This window comes from Bos indicus, chromosome 7, assembly GCF_029378745.1.
Source record: "Bos indicus isolate NIAB-ARS_2022 breed Sahiwal x Tharparkar chromosome 7, NIAB-ARS_B.indTharparkar_mat_pri_1.0, whole genome shotgun sequence".
Taxonomy (NCBI): domain Eukaryota; kingdom Metazoa; phylum Chordata; class Mammalia; order Artiodactyla; family Bovidae; genus Bos; species Bos indicus.
This window is the reverse complement of record NC_091766.1, coordinates 54,616,295-54,640,907: the sequence shown is the minus strand read 5'-3', so window position 1 is coordinate 54,640,907 and position 24,613 is coordinate 54,616,295.

Genomic DNA, 24,613 nt, shown 5'->3' with positions numbered 1-24,613 from the left:
ATGTGGGGTTCAGGGAAAGTTTTGGTTTTGTGACTTGTTGGTTTTATAATGAGAGGTTTTTGAGCATGTTTGCTGAGGGAAATGAACCAGTACAAGGAAAAGAGAGAGACAAATGGAAGGAAAGGGGATGAAATCTGGAGCACAGAGGAGGGGCTGGCTCTATGAAGAAGATATTGACCTTCATTATGGTAGAAGAGAAGAGTAGGAGAGAATTCAAGATTGTAAGTATAGACTAGTTTCGTCCTTTGGTTGTTAAAAGACAAGGAGATTTTCCCTGGTAATTTCAGATTTCTTGATGAGGAGGGGAGCTCATCATTAGTGGAGGAAAGAATGTAGGAAGTATGAGGAGATAAAAGGTCTCCTGAGAAAAAGAGAAGTCCAGCCTACTAGAGAAACAGTTGGTTTACTGGAATGCATTGAATACCTCATGGAGATCCAATAGGAATAAAAGTGAAAATAGCCCCCTTTGTGAATTTATCTGGTAACATTCATCTGCTCAACTGTAATCTTAAAGAAGGCAGATGATGTTCATCTGGTCTGATGTTTTTCCAGCAGAAGATGGAAAAGGGAATGATGGACAGTCAAGCTAAGTGGATTTGTAAAGGAGTTATTATAATGATGGATGATGGAATCAAGACTAAATAAGATGGTAAATGAAGCCAGATGGGACTTTGGGCAGGGGGTGGTGGTGAGCAACATGTTATGTCCTGTACATTTTCTTATATATGAAGGGACTGACCTTAATCAGTTGACAAGCCAAAAACTTAGACAACAAAATGGTAGGCTTACCCGTTCATGCCATGCGCCTGGTTTGGATTTTTCTTTTCTCTACAGTGACTGGCTTGAACACTTATTTATCTTCTTATTTAATCCTATCAGTATTTGTTTAACTAAAAATTTGGCATTGGTTTTCCCCAGTCACCTCGAGGTGAAGCCATCATTTTTGCCATATTAGTAAAGCCTCTGAAGTAAGACTCCTTTCTTTTTTCTTGCAAAAAGCATTTAACTCAAGATTATTTCAAAGTTAGTCATTTTCACCTTTTCCTTTTATTTTTTAATATGCAGAATCAGCAGAGCCAGGTGCAAGAAAGCAGACCAACCATGTTGCTCTTGCACAGCCTCAGTATCTTGCAATATATCCACCTCATTTGTCCATTTACAGTCTGTCAGCAAATAAACAGCTTGAGGCATGTCAGTGAAAACACACATGCCTTTAGATGTGCTTAGCATCTAAATTAAATCATCCAATGCCATATTTGGTTTGCTTCTTAGCATAAATCATAACTAACCACTCATGTGCTTTCAAAGTCAGCAAGTTTAGACTCTGATTGTTCTACAGAGGCAGTTCAAAATAAAAATGCCTTGATGATCAATTACCTCCAAGACTTGAACTTGGGCCTCTTTCCAAACAATGGAAGGCCCAAAATTTTTGGAAATGTATAAATATCATTTGGAATCTGGCCCCACCCTATCATTTTGAGACAAAAGACTCACTCTCACATTCCTGCCATGATCATGTAAAAGTCATCCTCAGATACCCATATTGACCATGGTCTTCATTCTGATCTGACCCAGCTTGTGCTTTGCTTCTATACATCTTTGTTTCTCACTTCTTTCATTTACATAACATCTGGCATGATTGACCTGGCTTCACATTTTACTTTTTCTCTCAGCCTCAGTGAGACTTTCCCCTGACTATGTCATGTTTTGGGCATTCTGAATAATCGTCCTCTCTGGTTTAGAGTGGCCTCCTGGAAACTTAAGACATTGACATAGGTATTCAGAAACACCACACACCCTGGGTTTGCTTCAGCCACAGTGTAGACAGAATGCACCTTGTCAGTACTTTTATTCAAGTGCTGAAATGGCAGCTAGCAAGTCTTGTGTGTCTGCCAAGAGTCAATCTTCTATGCATAGACTCATCTGTTCTGAAGAAACTCCAAGGACAGTGTTTGCCACACAGGTGCCAGTTAATGAATATTTGAAATAATACATGGACTATTTACTGTATTACAATTTTACTTGTACCTACCATTGTTGTGTGATTTATGTAATTTAGCCTTCAAAATAGCCCCGTGAGGGAGGTACTGTTATACCTTCAATCATTAGTTTAATGCAGTAGAGGGGAAGATTTTGACTTAAATTCCTCCTTCACTGCTGTTTCTGTTCAATGAAGAGACTGGATTTTTGAACAACTCTAAGTCTCAGGACTACAATCATATCATCCACTGCAGCATTCCCATTCCTACCCTTAAGCAGTGGAGCAGGCATTAGACCTAAAGTCAGGCCAAGTATCAAGGAACCTAACACCTAAAATGGATAACTAATAAGCACTGAGTATTTTCTATAAGCCAGACCCTGTGTATTATCACACTGAATCTTCACTGCCTCCTCTAGATATTGTGCTTCTTCCAGTTTTTACATGTCAAGTAAGGCTCCAAGAGGTAAGTAATTCATCCAAATTTACCCAGCTAGTAAGTGGTGGAGCTAGAAAGAAACCCAGTTAAGTTTGGCTTTGAAGCCAGCATTCTTTTTACCATAGGACTTTACTAAAGCTGTGAAACTTTTATGTTGTTAAGTCATGTTTCAGACAGCTTCATCTTAAACTTTTACAAAACCTCATAAGTTCTTACAGTTGGGTCAAAGTCAAGGTATTGATTTAGAAATTGCTTTACCAGCTAACAACTCCCTTTCCTTTTCCAAATATTGTTAATTCTAAGAAAAATGAGGAACAGAGTTTTTCACACACAAGGGAAATCTCTGGAGTGGAAATGGGGCCACTGTTTGACCCTACTTATTGATTTGTATGAACTTTTATTCACTCTTAATGTGAGTTATAGCTGGAAATTAAGATAGTTGAACCAAATTCTGAAACTTTAGGTATTTTCCCAGTATCATTCTTTGTTTTTTTAAATTGAAGTATGGTTAATTTATACTCTTGTGTTGGTTTCAGGTATACAGCAAAATTATTCAGTTGTTTTATATAGATACAAAAGAATATATATTATTTTTCAGATTCTTTTCCTTTATCAGTTCAGTTCAGTTCAGTTGCTCAGTCATGTCCGACTCTTTGCGACCCCATGAATCGCAGCACGCCAGGCCTCCCTGTCCATCACCAACTCCTGGAGTTCACTCAGACTCACGTCCATCGAGTCAGTGATGCCATCCAGCCATCTCATCCTCTGTCGTCCCCTTCTCCTCCTGCCCCCAATCTCTCCCAGCATCAGGGTCTTTTCCAATGAGTCAGCTCTTTGCATGAGGTGGCCAAAGTACTGGAGTTTCAGCTTCAGCATCATTCCCTCCAAGGAAATCCCAGGGCTGATCTCCTTCAGAATGGGCTGGTTGGATCTCCTTGCAGTCCAAGGGACTCTCAAGAGTCTTCTCCAACACCACAGTTCAAAAGCACCAATTCTTTGGGGCTCAGCCTTCTTCACAGTCCAACTCTCACATCCATACATGACCACAGGAAAAACCATAGCCTTGACTAAACGGACCTTTGTTGGCAAAGTAATGTCTCTGCTTTTGAGTATGCTATCTAGGTTGGTCATAACTTTACTTCATAGTTCCCTGTGCTATACAATAAGTCCTTGTTGGTCACCTATTTTATATATGGTCGTGTGTATATGTTAACCCTGAACTCCTAGTTTATCCCTCCCCTTTTCCCTATGGTAACTGGAAGTTTGTTTTCTAGGTCTGTGGGTCTATTTTTTTGTAAATATGTTCATCTGTATCATTTATAAGTGATATCACATAATATTTGTCTTTGTCTGACTTACTTCGCTTAATATGATTAGCTCTAGGTCTATCCATGTTGCTGCAAATGGCATTATTTCATTCATTTTCATGTCTGAGTAGTATTTCATTGTATATTATACCACATCTTCTTTATCCATTCATTTGTCAATGGACATTTAGGTTACTTCCTTGATGTCTTAGTTATTGTTAGTAACACTGCAGTGCACATTGTGGTGCATGCATCTTTTTGGATTATGGTTTTCTCCAAATATATGCCAGTAGTAGAAGCTTTGTTATTAATAAAAGAAATGCAATGCTATTAATTGAAGTATTAATTTTGGTATAAAGACTTCCTCTGGAATGAGTGGGCTGCCTGACTCCTGTTTCAATGGATCAGGCTCCTCTGCTGAGGTTTCATGGCCACCAGAATTTTTCTCTTGCCAATCTGTCCAATTCTAGTCATACTTTTTGATGATCCAGTAGGCCAGTTCCCACATCTCTGTCCGCACTCATATTGTTGCCTCTTTGTCTCTGCCCTGCTCACTTACTCAAATTTGCCTGCCAAATTGTCTAATACCAACTGTGATTTCACCTTCTGCACAAACTCTAACCTGATTTGTGTGCTGACTAAGGGTACAAATTTTGGGGTTTACAAGACCTGAGTTCAAATCTTTAGAGTCTCTGCTTACTGTTAGTCACTGAGTAAATTGTTTAACTTCCCTAATATTGTGACTGATCTGACCTACCTTAGAAGTTGTAAGAATAAGATTAAATCATACATATAGAATACTTATTTCAGGCTCTGGCATGTAGCAAGTAATTATTAAATATTATTGACCTCTTATTGTTTCCATTAAGAGGCCTTTATTCTAGGCTGTACTCTCAAAGGAAAGGGAAAGAGTCATAATATTTATTTGGGTGGGAGCTGATAACTTGGGGATGCTCTTAGGAGAGAGTCTATAATAACTTGCCTCCAAGAGGGACACCATCAATATTTTGATTTTTCTTATATAAAAATAAAAGAATTTTCCATATTATTCTATTCCAAGCCATTCTATGGTCTAACAGTGAAAATATTCTTCCCTCAACCCTTTGAATTTATTTGACCAGCAAAATGCAACAGAACTGACATTCTGGAACTAACAAGGTGAGGTTCAGTGAATCCTTGCAACTTCTTCAGGGTCTTTTAGAACATTTGTTCTTGGAATAGTCTCTCTAGGAGAAGTTGATACAAGGTGATAAATCCATCTGTTCTAAAATTACTGTGTGTGAGAGGCCTAAGTGTCATGGAGAATTCCAGGACAATAAGAAAGCAAAATGAAACACATGAAGAGAAGCAGAGACACCAAGGAGCATAGCAACTCCACTCATGTGAGTAAAGACCCATCTTGGAAGTGGCTGCTCCACAGCTACCCACACTCAGTGATACTCTGTAAGACCTGAAACCTTGAAATTCCTGGAAGAAAACAAGGAAAAGCCTTCTTGACAATAGATTTGGCAATAGTTTTTTGGATATGACACCAAAAGTACAGACAACAAAAGCAAAAGTAAACAAATGTGACTATATCAAACTAAAAATTTTCTGTGCAGCAAAGGAAAGTCAACAGACTGAAATGGAAACCTATGGAGAAAATAATTGTAGATCATGTATCTGATAAGGGAGCTCATACAACTCAATGGCAAAAAGTAACCCAATTTTTAAAATGGGCAAAGGATCTGAATAGATGTTTATTTTCCCAAAAAGGACATACAACTAGCCAATGGGTATATGGAAAAGTGTTCAATATCATAATCAAGGAAATGCAAATCAAAGCCACAATGAGGTATTACTTCACACTGTTAGGATGGCTGTCATCAAAAAGACAAGAAATAACAAGTGTTGATGAGGATGTAGAAAGAATGTTGGCGGGAATATAAATTGGTGCAGTCACTATAGAAAACAATATGAAGGTTCTTTAAAAATATAACTAGTATATGACCCAGCAATACCACTTCTGAGTTATATCCAAAGCAAATTAAATCAGTGTTTTGAAGAGTATCTGCACTGCCATATTCATTGCAGTATTATTCACAATAGCCAAGATATGGAAACAACTGTGTCTGGCAATGAATAAACAGATAAAGAAAATAGGTGTGTGTGTATGTATATATATATATGTGTGTGTGTGTGTATATATATATATACACACACATGTATGTACATACACTCACAAACTCATACATACACAGTGGAATCTTGTTCAACCATAGAAAAGATGTGCTAATATGTGTGACAACATGGAACAACTTGCAAGCATAATGCTTCCAAGTGAAATAAGAAAGACAAATACTATATAATATCACTGATATGTAGTATTTTAAAAAGTTGAAGTTACAGAGTAGATTGGTGGTTGCCAGGGGCTGGAGGAAATGGGGAGATGTTGGTCAAAGAGCACAAAGTTTCAGTTATAATATGAATAAGTCCCATGTATAGTACATTGATTATAGCTAATAATACCATATTGTATATTTGAAACTTGCTAAGAGAATAAGTTTTAAGTGGTCTCATTACACAGAAAAATACTAATAATGTGAGATAATGGATGTGTTAGCTTGATTGTGGTAATCATTTCACAGTGTATACATATATGAAATTATCATGTTTTACTCTTTAAACATATATATAATTTTTTCCAATTATACCACAATAAAGCTAGGAAAAATTTGAAAACATATTTAGAAATAAAAAAAAATACTTTTTAACTTTATAAAAGAAGCCTCCCAACAAACTTTTCCCAAATTCCTGAGCCACAAAGGTATTAGCAAAATCAAATGGTTGTTTTAAGCATCTGTATTTGGGGAGCAGTTTATTATGCCACTAAGATAATAGGGGGTTTCCCAGGTGGTGCTAGTGGTAAAGAACCTGTTTACCAATGCCAGAGACGTAAGGGATGGGAGTTTGATCCCTGGGTCAGGAAGATCCCCTGAAGGAAGAAATGGCAACCCACTCTAGTCTTCTTGCCTGGGAAATCCCATGGACTGAGGAACCTGGCTGGCTACAGTCCATGGAGTCACAAAGAGTCTGACACAGCTGAAGTGACCAAGCATGCACAGATATGATAGGGACTTCGCTGGTGACTCAGTGGTAAAGAATGCCCCTGCCAATGCAGGAGATACAGTTTGATCCCTGGGTCAGAAAGATCCCCTGGAGGAGGAAAGGGCAACCCACTCAAGTATTCTTGCCTGGGAAATCCCAAAGACAAAGGAGCCTGGCAGTCTATAGTCCATGGGGTCTCAAAAGAGTCGAACACAACTTAGCGACTAAACAGCAACAATAACAACAGATAATAGAGCACGGTTTTAGATTCTTGAAGTTAATAAAATGGAAATGGATAGGGCAGTGTTGCAATGACATCTCCCTTGATGTCTGGTGTTGAAACAAAACAAGATTCGGTACCTCCTTGAGACTGCCCCTTTTCTTCTGTTTTTGAGAGTGACCTGGGAGTTATCTCTTTGTTATATAAAGAGATTTCAATATACTGCATGTTAGAATGTAAAATGATTAAAAACAATAGGTCTACATAGGCTTACAATGGTTTATGTAAACATAGGTTTATAACGTGGCTTTGCCACTTGTTAGCTTTGTGACCTTGGACAAAGTGCCTAACACTTCGAAGCTCTGTTCCCTCATTTGTAAAGTGGGATAATTCTTACCTCTCAGTGTTTTGTACAACTTTAAGTAAGACAACAGAGGATAAGATGGTTGAATGGCATCACCGACTCAATGGACATGGGTTTGGGTGGACTGCGGGAATTGGTGATGGACAGGGAGGCCTGGCTTGCTGCAGTTCATGGGGTCACAAAGGGTCAAACACAACTGAGCGACTGAACTGAAGTGAGACAATGAACATAAAGCACTTAGCAGAGATCCAGGCACAAAGTAAATGTTCTATAGTAACCATGACTATTTAGTATACATGTACTGTATCACTTTGGTGATTCACCTTCTTTCCATTATTCCATAGCAGAAAATCTTGAACTTCACACTTTATCTTTAGAAAATCTAACTTATATCACAGCATTCAGGCAATATTTATGTATATTGACAATATCTGTTCTCATGGACAATGATTTTTCCAGTGAAAGCAAGGGGAGCCAAGTCATTGGGAAAGAACCCAGTTGCTAAAATGTTGAAATCAGAGTATTCACTTTATCGAGGTCAGGCTGTCATTTTAAGGGGAGTATTGAGGTAAGAAATTTCTGCTTGTTATTCACACTTCATGCCAGATTTGGACTGCCTTTATTTGCACTCACATAGTAGATTCCTGTGATTATTATATCATGATATTAGCCAGTGATGACAAGAGTCAAAGAAGACACAATGCTGTATGAGAGTTCTTTGACTCTTATTGGCTCCTGGCACCCTGCAAGGACTAGTCTGCAGCACTTTCCAGATGTTTCCTGAATTCCTCAACCACAGCCACAGCCCAAGAGCCCATAGACCTACAGGCCTCCCAGTTCACTCACATTATAGGGCCATTACAAGTTCATTTTGGCTCATAGGCTCTACAAGGTTAAGGAGAAAAAAGCCTGCTTTTCAAAGAATGGAACAGGGTTATTTCTTAGCATATGGAGAATGTAGGTCCCAGAGCTGATATTTATTCATTCTAGAAACATTTGCTGAGGCTCAGCTAAATGCCAGGCATGATGCTAGGTGCTGAGGATACAGCAGTGAACAAACTCAAGTTTGCACAAACAACCACAAATAATTTTTAAGTGAGACAGAACTTTCAAAAGCCACTCAAATAACCTTTAAATAAGTGCTATGAAAGAAAAGTATAGCACCATTAACCAGGGAATTAAGGGTGCAGTTCCAAAATGCCTCTCTGGGAAAAGAACATCTAAGCAGTGACTTAGACTGAGTAGGGATTAGCCAAGAGAGAGGAGTAACAGGTGTGTGCGAAGGCCAGTGCAAGTAGAGGATTTGGGTCCAAAGTCTACTCTCTCCATTTCTGCCTCCATCCTGTACTGTAAGGGGATTTAGGCTCCTGTGTGTGAATACCCACACCCCAAACAGTCAAGTTCTTAATCCATCACAAAGGAAACAGCCATCCAAAGGTATACACTCTGTGACTTGGTGTATCTTAAATATGGCAAACTCTGAAAAGAGGCTCCTAACAGACTCTAAAAGTTGGGTCCCCAGAGAGAGGCCTGGAAATGGATATACAACCTGGGCTTCAGAAAGCTGAGCACAGAAAAATTGATGCTTTTGAACTGTGGTGTTGGAGAAGACTCTTGAGAGTCCCTTGGATTGCAAGGAAATACAACCAGTCCATTCTAAAGGAGATCAGCCCTGGGTGTTCATTGGAAGGACTGATGCTAAAGCTGAAACTTCAGTACTTTGGCCACCTCATGTGAAGAGCTGACTCATTGGAAAAGACTCTGATGCTGGGAGGGATTGGGGGCAGGAGGAGAAGGGGAAGACAGAGAATGAGATGCTTGGATGGCATCATCGACTCGATCGACATGAGTCTGGGTAAACTCCAGGAGTTGGTGATGGATAGGGAGGTCTGTGGAGAAGGCAAAGGCACCCCACTCCAGTACTCTTGCCTAGAAAATCCCATGGGCGGAGCAGCCTGGTAGGCTGCAGTCCATGGCGTGGCTAAGAGTCAGACACGGCTGATCAACTTCACTTTCACTTTTCACTTTCATGCATTGGAGAAGGAAATGGCAACCCACTCCATTGTTCTTGCCTGGAGAATCCCAGGGACGGGAGAGCCTGGTGGGCTGCCGTCCATGGCGTCACAAAGAGTCGGACACGACTGAGCGACTGAACTGAACTGAATATTCCATGTATACATATATATATATATACCACAACTTCTTTATCCATTCATCTGTCAGTGGACACCTAGGTTGCTTCCATGTTGTATATGGTGCTACAGTGAACATTAGTGTTCATGTGTCTTTTTCAATTATGGTTTTCTCAGGGTATGTCTACTCTTAAGTTAGGTGATATTTACATCCTTTTTGTGTAGAAGTTTTATAATATAGCTTCCATTTCTACTGTATGTTGAGCTTTGGAGACCACTGAAAAATAAAGGGCAAAATGAAAAGAAATACTGAAACAGCCTATTTGAAATAATCAAGGCTCATCGATGAAACATTTGCTTGTAAGGCATGACATATATGTGTACTCTTGCAACTATTATACTATTTTTTGTAGTAACTTCCTAGAGAGTAGGTGTTCAGTTTCACTGATCCCAGATAGAATTTGCTATGTAAGCTGTCGCACATTCATGGGCAATTAACCGGATTCTTACAGTGTCTGCCTATTCTCCAGGAAGAAGGAAAGAACCAAGCATTGTACTAGGCATGGAGTAAACATTCCACAAATAGTCTCAGTCTAGTTGCTTAATTGGACTGGAACCTGTTTCCATTCTTCCTGGAAATGAGAGTACCAGCTAGCACAATGGGCCAGTGAATTACTAAACATTACTAATGCTGAAATTCACTTGAAATTCAGCATGAAATTCACTGAAAGTACACCTACCTGATAGAGATAAGCTTAGGCAAAGCACAATCTGCCTTAGTCAGAATTAAATTCTAAGTCTCAAGACCTTCTGGTACAGGTTTGGGAGTATTCCTGTTTCTCTGTGTGTGTGTGTCATCATCACAAAGACCCTAATTTTGTTATTTGAGGTCAGGACATCCAGAATGATTGTGAGGAGCCAAGAATGAGGAAGGGGAAAGGACCTTAGTTGGTTGAATTTGAGACCGTCTGGCTTATTTCCCATATTGTGCCTCTCTATGTATTGCCTATCTGTCTTCACTGTCTTGCCCTTTCTTTGCCCATCTTTACACACTGAAATTGCTAAGCTCCATCTGAAAACCTTTCACCTCAAGAAGATCTAACACCTACTAAGTGGTTCCTATGTACCAGGCTTTACATATTTTATTCTGTTTGATCTTCAGTGGGTATGTACCAGAATCGGTATCACTGATGCGGACATGTGACATAAGAGGTGAAGGTGACAGAGGTGAGTGATAGGGCAGTATTTGAACGCAAATAATTCCTAAGCTTGTGCCCCTTGTTGTTGATTGTAAAGCTATGGAGCATTTCAGAACCTGCCCTGTCCCACCTGACCACACCATATACTGCATCCCTTTAGAACTAGTTTTAAACTACAAACCACAGTTCTGCACACATGACTCTGAAAATACTTTCTATTTGCCTTGTGCTAGTGAATGTTGGCTTTCCAGATCAATGTTAATGTCTTTTAGAACAGGAACTTGATGTTTTGCCATTCCTGGAATATAGTTGGTGTGGTGGGCTGGAGAGTCATACAGCCCAAATTCAAACCTAGCTCCACTGCTCACTAGTATTGTAACCTTGGGCTACTTACTTGCTATATTTCCTCATCTGCAAAATAGGTATCAAAAACATACCTATCTTTATAGGTGGGTATTTTACATGGGGATTAAATATAGTAATACATGGGAAACCTATAGAATGGGATACAGTAAATACACATAATGAGTGTTAGCTACTATTTTCCTTTGCTGCTGCTGCTGCTAAGTCACTTCAGTCATGTCCGACTCTGTGTGACCCCATAGACGGCAGCCCACCAGGTTCCCCTGTCCCTGGGATTCTCCAGGCAAGAACACTGGAGTGGGTTGCTATTTCCTTCTCCAATGCATGAAAGTGAAAAGTGAAAGTGAAGTTGCTCAGTCGTGTCTGACTCTTAGCGACCCATGGACTGTGGCCCACCAGGGTCCTCCATCCATGGGATTTTCCAGGCAAGAGTATTGGAGTGGGGTGCCATTGCCTTCTACCTATACAGAAATACAGTGCTGGGCACACAGCAGGTGGTCAATTCTCTGCCAAATAATGGAGGTACCATAAAAGTAAATGAGAGATTTTATCACAGGTGTTTTGGGGTCAGTCTTTCACTGTTCATCACATGCTGATATATCACTCAGTGCCTTGCATATTGTACTCAATAAGTAATTGTTAAATCAGTCATTTAAACAAATTAACCAACCAACCAACCAGCCAATTGGCTAGTTTCCTTACATACCAACCAATTACAGTGTTTATCAGTTTTGCCCTTCCTTAAGGTAGCCTTCATCCTGTACAACATGGCTCTTCATGGTCTGCTGCTTAACTTATCTTTCAGCTTTGTGACTATGCCCTGACTAATGTAAATTTCCTCACACCAAAGCAGATATTATCCATCACCTATGGCCAGTGGAGAGTTCACCTGCTATGCTGCAAATGAAAAGACCAATGCAATTTATATACCAAACAATAGCCATTCGAAAGTATGGCTCAGTGTGAGAGAGGTTCAATTTATAATCTCTGTGTAAGTACTATTTAGCATTTAAAGTTAGGCTTTTCTCTGGGGTGATGTAAAGGAGATAAATGTCTACAAAACTGGTGGTATCATTCTGTAGATGTTCCTTGAATATTAGCACTGTGTAGCCAAGATTGCTGTGCTCCCAAAAAACTTCCCAATACACACATAATTTCTTGTCAGAATATCTAAATTATGTAAATTGTAACATCCATGATAATGACTAATTTTATTGGGTATGCTGATCCTAAAGATGATGGGACAGGCCAAATGTTTTGATTTGGTTTGATGTAGATCAGTCAACTTGCTGTTTTTTGTAAGGTTACAGGATCAGAGGGATATTCCACTGGAAAGATTTTATCACTGTAAAAAGAATTATATCTCAGAAGTGGATATGCAGGGGGGGGAAAAAAAACAGTTTATCTAAGTCTTTGCAGGAAATTGGTTTCAAAGACCATAGTTGCCTATGTGTAATGAGTTGGCTTTTCTGGAAAACTGTTTATTTTCAACAGACAACACAGTCTCTTAATTGTTTTGCTGTTAATTAGCTAAGAATGTAGTTTAACTAGGATCAAAGTATTCAAGATGCAAGGCGTATTCAAAAGAGGAAAATGTCTAATTAGCTTCCTATAGTACATAACTCCATTGCTTCCAAGCCAGTGGGGACAACAGAAGGCAGAAATCAGATGTGCTCACTGTTGCCTAATTCAATCAGAAAGAGGGGACTGAAAAGCCTCTTTGGGTTATTAAATGACATTTACAAAAACTGAGGAATGTATACATGCAAGTAAGGATGCAGGTAGAGAAAAGTTTGTTTGATATGGAATGAGAAAGGATTTTTAAACAAGGGGACTTCCCTACGTTACCCAACGTTGGACTTAATAATTTTCCTCAGATGGTAAGAGAGTCACTGAATATTTTCTTTTTCTTCTCATTTTTGGTTGAGAGTAAAAGACAATGATAGCAATCCTAATCACTAATTACATTAAGGAAGTATGATTGGTAGGGATGTGTGTGTGAGAGAGATAAAGAGAATTACTGAGTCATTTTGCATATTATACTGAAGGTGGGGAGAAAAACAGCAGTGACATACTGGAGCTGAAAAAGCCCTGAAGGTTATTGTTTCTCCTTGGTCCCGTTAATAGGTCTTCCAGAATTAGCTCTTTCATCTTTCCCACATACTTGGAAATCACAAGCTAATTATTACAGCTATGACAATTATCACAGATTACTAAACAACAGCCGAAAATCTTGTCAGAATACAGATAGCGTTTCTTTTTAAAATGGATGAAGATGAGTTTTACTTTTAAAGCAAATGCATAACCCATGTGGAGTAAGGTGTTCACAGTGCATTAGGTTTGGACACGTGGAGTAAATTGATTTGAATGCTTATTCATATAATTTACTCTTGCAAGCATGCTCATGTCTGCTCTGTTCTCTGCTGTGTCTTTAGCTCCTAACAAAACACAAAGGGTATACATTCTGTCAGATGGATAAGTATTTTATGAATGAATGAATAAAATAATTTGAGGTCATATAAAATACTCAAGTCTGTTTTTTAATGATTAAAAATAGTAGTTAAGTCTACCATTTGCTGAACATGGGCCATATTTTGTATTCTGTGCTAAGAGCTTTACCTGTGTCATCTCCTTGGTGAGCATGTTAGGTTCTCGGTCTTATTTAATTTGGAATTCCTTGGTAGTCAGAACATAAGCTCCATAAATGCATCCAACTGATTTTTTAAAATAATTTTTTTCTTTGGAATAATTTTAACTTTATAGAAAATTTTGAAGATACTATAGAATTCCCATATACCCCTCTTCCAGTTTCTCTTAATGTTAACATCTTACATTTCTGTCATATATTTTAGAAGACTAAGAAATTAACATTGGTACAATACTATTCACTAAACTATAGACTTTGATTTTACTAATTCTTTTCTATTAAGATCCTTTTGCTATCCCAGGATCTAACCCAGGATACAACATTGCAATTAGCCAGTTTATTTTTGCCCAAAAGTGCAAAAGCAGTTAAATGGAAAGAGAACAGTCTTTTCAACAAATGGTGCTGGAACAATTTTCATGTACGTGTATACAAGAATAAACCTTACACTCTTTATGAAATCTTAAAATGAATCATAGCTCCATTTACATAGATTTACATGTAAAATTTAGACCTACAACACTTTCAGAAGAAAACATTTGAGAAAATCCTCATGATCTGTGATTAGGCCAAGAGATTTTAGAAATAACACTAAAAAGCACTATCCATTAAAGAAAACATTTAGAGTTCATCAAAATTAGAAAATTTAATTTGCTGTCAAGAAAATGAAAAGACACAGACTGGGCAAAAATATTTACAAATAGTATATTCAGAAAGAACTTATCCCAGAACACATAAAGAAATTTCAAGATTTGACAGTAAGAAAACAACCCACCCAATTAAAGACTGAACAAAAAGATTTGATCAGACACTTCAGCAAAGAGACTATTGGGATGGTCAATAAGCACAAGAAAAGATATTGAACATTATTAGCCACTAGGGAAAATCAAATTACTGCCACTGTTAAATGCCACTGAGTACCCATCAGAATGATTAAAGTTAAAAACACTGACAACCCCAAGTGTTGAAAAGGATGTGAATAACTGGAACTCTTATACATACTGATGGTAATGTGAAATAGTATGGCCACTCTGAGAAAAACAGCATGGCATCTTACCATGGTGTTAAAAATACACCTATAGTATGACCTAAAATCCCCACTCCTGGGTATTTATAACAGAGCATGGATTGGCAAATTGTGACCAGCAGGTGAAGTCCAATACATTGCTTATTTCTGTAAATAAAGTTTTTCTGGAACATAGCCGTCCTCTGTGGCCATAGACAATATATAGAGGAATAAGGATGGCTATGTTCCAGAAAAACTTTATTTACAGATCCATGCAAAGATGGGCTCGATAAAGGACACGAATGGAATGGACCTAACAGAAGCAGAAGATATTAAGAAAAGGTGACAAGAATAAACAGAAGAACTGTACAAAAAAGATCTTCAAGACCCAGATAATCATGATGGTGTGATCACTAGCCAGACATCCTGGAATGTGAAGTCAAGTGGGCTTTAGAAAGCATCACTACGAACAAAGCTAGTGGAGGTGATGGAATTTCAGTTGAGCTATTTCAAATCCTGAAAGATGATGCTGTGAAAGTGCTGCACTCAATATGCCAGCAAATTCGGAAAACTCAGCAGTGGCCACAGGACTGGAAAAGGTCAGTTTTCATTCCAATCCCAAAGAAAGGCAATGCCAAAGAATGCTCAAACTACCACACAATTGCACTCATCTCACACGCTAGTAAAGTAATGCTCGAAATTCTCCAAGCCAGGCTTCAGCAATACGTGAACCGTAGACTTCTAGATGTTCAAGCTAGTTTTAGAAAAGGCAGAGGAACCAGAGACCAAATTGCCAACATCCGCTGGATCATCGAAAAAGCAAGAAAGTTCCAGAAAATCATCTATTTCTGCTTTATTGACTATGCCAAAGCCTTTGACTGTGTGGATCACAATAAACTGTGGGAAATTCTGAAAGAGGTGGGAATATCAGACAACCTGACCTGCCTCTTGAGAAATTTGTATTCAGGTCAGGAAGCAAGAGTTAGAACTGGACATGGAACAACAGACTGCTTCCAAATAAGAAAAAGGAGTACGTCAAGGCTGTATGTTGTCACCCTGCTTATTTAACTTATATGCATCATGAGAAATGCTGGAATCAAAATGGCGGGGAGAAATATCAATAACCTCAGATATGCAGATGACACCACCCTTATGGCAGAAAGTGAAGAGGAACTAAAAGCCTCTTGATGAAAGTGAAAGAGGAGAGTGAAAAAGTTGGCTTAAAGCACAACATTCAGAAAAACGAAGATCATGGCATCTGGTCCCATCACTTCATAGGAAATCGATGGGGAAACAGTGGAAACAGTGTCAGACTTTATTTTTGGGGGCTCCAAAGTCACTGCAGATGGAGATTGCAGCCATGAAATTAAAAGACACTTACTCCTTGGAAGGAAAGTTATGACCAACCTAGATAGCATATTGAAAAGCAGAGACATTACTTTGCCAACAAAGGTCTCTCTAGTCAAGGCTATGGTTTTCCAGTGGTCATGTATGGATGTGAGAGTTGGACTATGAAGAAAGCTGAGCACCGAAGAATTTATGCTTTTGAAGTGTGGTGTTAGAGAAGACTTGAGAGTCCCTTGGACTGCAAGGAGATCCAACCAGTCCATCCTAAAAGAGATCGGTCCTGGGGTTCATTGGAAGGACTGATGCTAAAGCTGAAACTCCAATACTTTGGCCACCTCATGTGAAGAGTTGACTCATTGGAAAAGACCTTGATGCTGGGAGGGATTGGAGGCAGGAGGAGAAGGGAACGACAGAGGATGAGATGGCTGGATGGCATCACCGAGTCGATGGACGTGAGTTTGAGTAGACTCCGGGAGTTGGTGATGGACAGGGAGGCCTGGCGTTCTGCAGTCCATGGGTTCGCAAAGAGTCAGACACGACTAAGTGACTGAACTGAACTGATGGCTGCTTACACTAATTTCAACAGAGACCACAAAGCTGAAATATTTACTATCTGACTTTATACAGAAAGAAGTATACATCCCCTGCTCTAGAGAAATAAAAATATATGTCCACTCCAAAATGTGTACAAAGTGTTTTTTTAGCGGCTCTATTTATAATCACCAAAACTTGAACCAGCTCAATTGCTCTTCGGCAGATAAATGGCTGAACAAATTGTGTTATGGCCGTATGATGGAGTATTTGGAAGGAACAGTATTTAACAGAAACAAGCTATTAACATAAGCAATGACTTAGAGATTCTCAAAAGCATTATGCCAGGTGAAATTAACTAGTTTCAGAAAGCTACTTACTGTCTGATTCACTTATATAACATTTATGAAAAGACAAAATTTCTAGTAATGGAGAGCAGCTCTGTGTTCACCATGTATTATGGATGATAGAAGGGTACAATTATAAAGGAAAAACGTGGAAATTCTATGGAGTGGTAGGATTGTTCTTCTACATCTTAATTGTAGTGGAGCCATCATAAATCTATACATATGTCAAAATTTGTAGAACTGTACCCCTTGAAATGTACATTACACTGTATTTTTTAAAATTTTAATCAAAAGTTAAAAGTGGAGCTTCCGGTCCAAGGCCACACAACTAGCCAGAAGTAGACTTTTAACCCAGGGCACCCAGAAGGGTTAAGTCACTTGCTTGGTATCACATTCTGAACATTTTATTGTGACTGTGTTGAAACTTGGATGACACTGTTCCCTTGGGCTTGGGTACCTACCAAGCAATAAACCTGGGGACAGAATCCCTTGCCTTTCTCCACTGCTTTGGGGCTTATGGCTCCCTGAATACATTCTTTTGTGTGGTTTTGGGCAGAGACCGAAGTATCCTGACCTCTAGATAGCCAACTAGCTGCCAGGCCATAATCAGCAGCACCATCACTGCACTCATCAGAGCCTACAATTTTCAGTTCTTTATAGTTTCAAACGGTTTTCTTTTTTACTTGAACTTCACAATTACCAAGTAGAGAACTAGGTCATGCAAGAAAATTATTTATCCATATCTTACCAAAAAAAAAAAAAAAGGCTTAGCCAGATTCAATTTCCTAAGTTACAAGGTTATATGAGATGGCAGAGTGTTTAGACTCTTAAGAAATGTGACCCCCAGCACATGCTGATTTTCTACTACTTAGCCTTTTATATAGGCTAAGGTCATTCTTGACCTTTGCTGAAACTTCTTCTGGATCAGAATCTTGAACTGTGAATTTAAGGCATCCACAAAGATATTTTGTTATTTGTAGCTTAGAATGACACCAAGTTGACACATGGGTGTTTTTTGAGTCTATTAACCCATCTGCCTATCTTCTGAGGTCTGCTGAGGCCAGAGTTCATGAGCTTTACCCATCAACTGAAGACATTCTAGAATTATGTCATCTGAAACTGAATCTCCCCTTAGATCTTAGATTCTTCCCTTCAGCAAACATAGAGCACAGCAAATAAACTTTCTGTGACCAGTCATGTTTGAGAAGGAAAGCTGGGTCATCTAGATAAACATCTATGGCCTACTTTATGTATCTTTTGATAAAAACCTTCTTTCACATTCTTAATTAGATTTACTATGTTAGGTGATGGGATTATTAACCTTGACTTTTCATTGTCTTTAGTCCATTCCTAAAGGTATCTTTGAAACAGGTTTTCCTAAAGCACTCAAATCTTGAATTAGAAAGCATTTATTTCTCCTTAGGAGTTTGGATTTAGCATATGCATGCATATGTAATTACATATACATTAATGTTTATAAAATAGGTAACCAAAAAAGACCTACCATATAGCACAAGAAACACAGGAAACTATACTCAATATTTTGTAATAACCTATAAGGGAAAACAACCTGAAAAAAATATGCATGTATATATGTATTGATATAAACAAATCTCTGTACTGTACACCTGAAACTAACATGATATTGTAAATCAACTATACTTCTTTTTATTTACTTATTTATTTTTTGAAGGCTAATTACTTTACAATATTGTATTGGTTTTGCCATACATTGACATGAATCCACCACAGGTGTACATGTGTTCCCCATCCTGAACCCCCCTCCCACCTCCCTCCCCATCCCATCCCCTGGGTCATCCCAGGGTACCAGCCCCAAGCACCCTGTATCATGCATCAAACCTGGACTGGCAATTTGATTCACATATGATAATATACACGTTTCAGTGCCATTCTCCCAAACCATCCCACCCTCACCCTCTCCCACAGAGTCCAAAAGACTGTTCCATACATCTGTGTCTCGTTTGCTGTCTCACATACAGGGTTATTGTTACCATCTTTCTAAATTCCATATATATGTGTTAGTATACTGTATTGGTGTTTTTCTTTCTGGCTTACTTCACTCTGTGTAATAGGCTCCAGTTCATCCATCTCATTAGAACTGATTCAAATGTATTCTTTTTAATGACTGAGTAATATTCCATTGTGTATATGTACCATAGCTTTCTTATCCATTCATCTGCTGATGGACATCTAGGTTGCTTCCATGTCCTGGCTATTGTAAACAGTGTTGCAATGAACATTGGGGTACATGTATCTCTTTCAATTCTGGTTTCCTCAGTGTGTATGCCCAGCAGTGGGATTGCTAGGTCATATGGCAGTTCTATTTCCAGTTTTTTAAGGAATCTCCACGCTGTTTTCCATAGTGGCTGTACTAGTTTGCATTCCTACCAACAGTGTAAGAAGGTTCCCTTTTCTCCACACCCTCTCTAGCATTTATTGCTTGTAGACCTTTGGATAGCAGCCATTTTGACTGGAGTGAAATGATACCTCATTGTGGTTTTGATTTGCATTTCTCTAAAGCAGAGACATTACTTTGCCAACAAAGGTCCGTCTAGTCAAGGCTATGGTTTTTCCTGTGGTCATGTATGGATGTGAGAGTTGGACTGTGAAGAAGGCTGAGCGCCGAAGAATTGATGCTTTTGAACTGTGGTGTTGGAGAAGACTCTTGAGAGTCCCTTGGACTGCAAGGAGATCCAACCAGCCCGTTCTAAAGGAGATCAGCCCTGGGATTTCTTTGGAAGGAATGATGCTAAAGCTGAAACTCCAGTACTTTGGCCACCTCCTGTGAAGAGTTGACTCATTGGAAAAGACTCTGATGCTGGGAGGGATTGGGGGCAGCAGGAGAAGATGACAGAGAATGAGATGGTTGGATGGCGTCACTGACTCGATGGACGTGAGTCTGAGTGAACTCCAGGAGTTGGTGATGGACAGGGAGGCCTGGCGTGCTGCGATTCATGGGGTTGCAAAGAGTAGGACACGACTGAGTGACTGATCTGATCTGATCTGAATGATGAGTGATGTTGAGCATCTTTTCATGTGTTTGTTAGCCATCTGTATGTCTTCTTCGGAGAAATGTCTGTTTAGTTCTTTGGGCTATTTTTTGATTGGGTCATTTATTTTTCTGGAATTGAGCTGCAGGAGTTGCTTGTATATTTTTGAGATTAATTCTTTGTCAGTTGCTTCATTTGCTATTATTTTCTCCCATTCTGAAGGCTGTCTTTTCACCTTGCTTGTAGTCTCCTTTGTTGTGCAAAAGCTTTTAATTTTAATTAGATCCCATTTGTTTATTTTTTATTTAGATCCCAGAATTTGTTTATTCTGGGAGGTGGGTCATAGAGGATCCTGCTGTGATTTATGTCGGAGAGTGTTTTGCCCATGTTTTCCTCTAGGAGTTTTATAGTTTCTAGCCTTACATTTAGCTCTTTAATCCATTTTGATTTATTTTTGTGTATGGTGTTAGAAAGTGTTCTAGTTTCATGTTTTTACAAGTCATTGACCAGTTTTCCCAGCACCACTTGTTAAAGAGATTGTCTTTTCTCTATTGTATATTCTTGCCTCCTTTGTCGAAGATAAGATGTCCATAGGTGCGTGGATTTATCTCTGGGCTTTCTATTTTGTTCCATTGATCTATATTTCCATTAGTCTTTGTGCCAGTACCATACTGTCTTGATGACTGTGGCTTTGTAGTAGAGACTGAAATCAGGCAGGTTGATTCCTCCAGTTCCATTCTTCTTTCTCAAGATTGCTTTGGCTCTTCGAGGTTTTTTTGTATTTCCATACAAAAATGCCATTGGTAGCTTGATAGGGATTGCATTGAATCTATAGATTGCTTTAGGTAGTATATTCATTTTCACTATATTGATTCTTCCAACCCATGAACACGGTATATTTCTCCATCTATTTGTGTCCTCTTTGATTTCTTTCACCAGTGTTTTATAGTTTTCTATATATAGGTCTTTTGTTTGTTTAGGTAGATATATTCCTAAGTATTTTATTCTTTTCATTGCAATGGTGAATGGAATTGTTTCCTTAAATTCTCTTTCTGTTTTCTCATTGTTAGTATATAGGAATGCAAGGGATTTCTGTGTGTTGATTTTATATCCTGCAACTTTACTATAATCATTAATTAGCTCTAGTAATTTTCTGGTGGAGTCTTTAGGGTTTTCTGTGTAAAGGATCATGTCATCTGCAAACAGTGAGAATTTTACTTCTTTTCCAATCTGGATTCCTTTTATTTCTTTTTCTGCTCTGATTGCTGTGACCAAAACTTCCAAAACTATGTTGAATAGTAGTCGTGAGAGTGGGTACCCTTGTCTTGTTCCTGACTTTAGGGGAAAAGCTTTCAATTTTTCACCATTGAGGATAATGTTTGCTGTGGGTTTGTCATGTATAGCTTTTATTATGTTGAGGTATGTTCCTACTATTCCTGCTTTTTGGAGGTTTTTTATCATAAATGGATGTTGAATTTTGTCAAAGGCTTTCTCTGCATCTATTGAGATAATCATATGGTCTTTATCTTTCAATTTGTTAATATGGTGTATTACATTGATTGATTTGCAGATATTAAAGAATCCTTGTATCCCTGGGATAAAGCCCACTTGGTCATGATGTATGATCTTCTTAATATGTTGTTGGATTCTGTTTGCTAGAATTTTGTTAAGGATTTTTGCATCTATGTTCATCAGTGATATTTGTCTGTAGTTTTCTTTTTTTGTGGCATCTTTGTCAGGTTTTGGTATTAGGGTGATGGTAGCCTCACAGAATGAGTTTGGAAGTTTACCTTCCTTTGCAATTTTCTGGAAGATTTTTAGTAGGATAGGTGTTAGCTCTTCTCTAAATTTGTGGTAGAATTCAGCTGTGAAGCTGTCTGGTCCTGGGCTTTTGTTTACTGGAAGATTTCTGAATACAGTTTCAATTTCTGTGCTTGTGATGGGTCTGTTAAGATTTTTCATTTCTTCCTGGTTCAGTTTTGGAAAGTATGCCAATAAAATGGACAACTTGGAAGAAATGGACAAATTCTTAGAAAAGTACAACTTTTCAACTACAATTTTAAAAAGTTTTTTTTTAAGAAAAGCTTGTTTTTCTTACACATTGAATAGACATTTAAATGAAAAGGTAAAAATTATTTTGAGGCAATAAAATTATTTGAAGATTAACCTTTGTAAATTAGATGGAGGCAGAAATGTGGTTTTACCATCACCTAAACCAAGATAAATGCTTTTTACTCTAATTAGAAAATAAAACCCAGGAAGTAAAACTCTAGTGTTATTGGTAGGCTAATAAGGTGCATTAAACAAATCCAGGAGACTGTCATCAGTTCCATTTTTTCCCCTCTCAACTTACCCTCTTTTCATGTGGCATATACCATAGAGAAGGATGTAAAGATACCAGGGAAATGGTGCAGGGAGAGTAAATTGTGGTCGACATTTGAGAAAGCGTCTTCACTCTAAAGAGAGCTGGCACAGCCGAGTGATGTGTGCTTAGTGAGCCAGACTGTAATTCTGTTACCTCACTGCTGTCTGTGAAAGTGCTAAATGTCTGCAGCTTCCCCCCGGGCAGGTGATTCAGCACCTTCCACATCAGGCGCCAGATCTGACTAAAATATCACTCTTGCATAACCAGATTACTGTTACTGACTCAAAATGAGACATGATGCTGTGTGTACATATCAATATGCTTCTGCATATTTCTTTACTGGAATGTCTATTTTTTCACATGGGCATACTTTCCTACCCAGCCTATTTTCATACTGGTTAATTATTTCTGACTCTTATGACTTTAATTCGTGTTACTCACCCTTAAGGACCTGTTTCCAGTCATATCTGTAGGTGAAACCAGAGAAGGATAGCACACACAAACTGATTTCTGGTTTTACTTTTAAAGGCAACTAATCTCTTTCCCTATTCAGTTATTTTATTTTTCTTGGCTATAATACCTGAATGCCTAGTTCCAGAAAGAACTATCACCAAACACATGTAATATAAAGTTTTTATTAATGTATTGGGATGGCATTTAGTGCTGCAAAATCTTGTTACTGTGACTTGCAGTGAAGAACAAGAAATACAAAGAACAAGGAATACAAATCCACTAACTATTGTAAATCACATAGAGGCAGAAATGTGATTTGTGTAAATATGTAAAATTTAGTCTGTTCATGTATAAACACACACACAAGGCATGCTATGGGGAAATGAGATCCCTTATACATGCTCATTCACTTAGCCAGCCAACCTCAGAGCACAGTCTGATTAAGATGGCTCCAAGTGGTTGGACATGGCAGAGGAGCAGCTGCAAGTGATGGAAAGTTAGCCAGTTTCACAAGATCTGAAGTGCTGTTTCTCCTCACAAGAAGCACCTTTTGAGTATCTATTATGTACTAGACATAGAGAATATAGCAGTGTGAAAGCAAGAGCTCTACTCCTCTGAAAGTTATTTCTAATGGAGGATATTCACTAAGCAAAGAAAGAAGATAATTACAAATAGTGATTATTGCCATGAAGGAAATTAATTGAGAAACATGGTCAAGAATAATAAAAGTGTAGAGGGGAGAGAGGCTACTTCCAATAGAGTGGTTAATGCAGGCTTCTCTAAGAGATGAAGGAAGAGGCAGAATTAGCCATAAAAGGATGAAGAATATTTCAAAAAGAGAGAACAGTAAATACCAAGGCAACGACTAGCCTTTTGGGAGGCAAGGAAGAGGGATCAGATTGGTTGGAATGTGGACAACTGAGAAGGAACAGGTGTGTTGTGAGATTGAAGTCACATAGGGATGTGTAAAGCATGATAGACAGTTGGTGTTTTAAATGCAATGAGAAAGGTTTTAACAGGACTGATCTGTGATCTGACAGCAGCTCACTCCAATTTTTGAAAGGACAGAGAGTTATGAAAGAGATAGGAGAAAAGGAAAGTGAAGGGAGTCATGAGGAGAACACTGTAGTCATCCAAGCAAAAGAAATAGTGCATAGTGCTACTTGGAGCAGATGAGGTGGAGAAGAGTGAGCAGATGTATGATATGGGAAGCAAACGGTCTGCCTATTTATTGGATGTGAAGCTTGAGGGAAAGGGAAGAAATGAAGATGGCTCCTGGGTGTACAACGAACATTTAGATAAATTTCAGCTGAATGCTGAAGCCTTCCTGTAGGAAATTTTATTTTATGCTGGGAACCTTGACTTTTCCTTACAAAGAAAATGGTGTGTCAGGAAGCTATTATATAAGACTGAAGAAGCCAATGTCATCATTTAGCTGTGTGATCTAAGGCTAGACACTGCCCCTCTCAGAGCCTCTGAACCACTTCCATGAGCTCCAAGATCTTATTAAGATACTGAGCTTTTCATTGGTGTAGACTACACATACTGTTAGTAACCTGAGTAGTGTTGGTGTTAAGAGGAACTGGGGCAAATAGAACAGTTGGTGCAGTGCACAGACCCCCAATATTACCACCCTGAAGTCTTCAGGTAATCTCCTTATTGCTGCTATTTCTGTAGTTTATCTTTGTACCTTTCTGTCAGCACAGCATTGAGAAAGTCCGATGCAGACAGGAGGTGGCAAGAGTGAACATCGACATTTTAGGAATCAGCGAACTAAAACGGACTGGAATGGGTGAATTTAACTCAGATGGCCGTTATAT